We start from the raw sequence: 602 nt of genomic DNA, 5'->3' as shown, positions 1-602 counted from the left end.
ACGATGTAATGGATCGCGACGCATTTTGAGTGTTCCATCGTAACTAGGAGGCCCTGAATGTTACAATTAACTTACAGTTTTTCGTCGGATTCGAAAATCTAGACTCACTTGCGACGGATCATAAGGTGCCCGAGGCTATATCCCCTTGTAGACCAGTGCGCTGGAGGACGATGTATTGAATCGCGACGCAATTTGTGTGCTCCATCGCCATTAGGAGGCCCTGAGCGTTACAATTAACTATCATTTTTGCGTCGGATTCCAAAATCTAGACACACAGGAGAACGACCATATGGTGCCCGAGACAGCAATAGACCCTTGGAGACAAGTCGGCTGGAGGACGATGTATTGACTCTCGACGCAATTTGGATGATCCATCGTCATAAGGAGGCGATGAACGTTATAATTAACTATCATTTTAGCATCGGATTCGAAAATCTACTTGCAGGAGAAGGATTATATGGTGTCCGAGACAGCAATATCCCCTTGGATACAAGTCGGCTGGATGACGATGTATTGAATCTCGACGCAATTTGAGTGATCCATCGTCATTAGGAGGCCCTGAACGTTACAATTAACTATCATTTTTTGCGTCGGATCCAAAA

Source organism: Schistocerca serialis, chromosome 6, assembly GCF_023864345.2.
Source record: "Schistocerca serialis cubense isolate TAMUIC-IGC-003099 chromosome 6, iqSchSeri2.2, whole genome shotgun sequence".
NCBI lineage: Eukaryota > Metazoa > Arthropoda > Insecta > Orthoptera > Acrididae > Schistocerca > Schistocerca serialis.
This window is presented reverse-complemented; position numbering follows the sequence as displayed.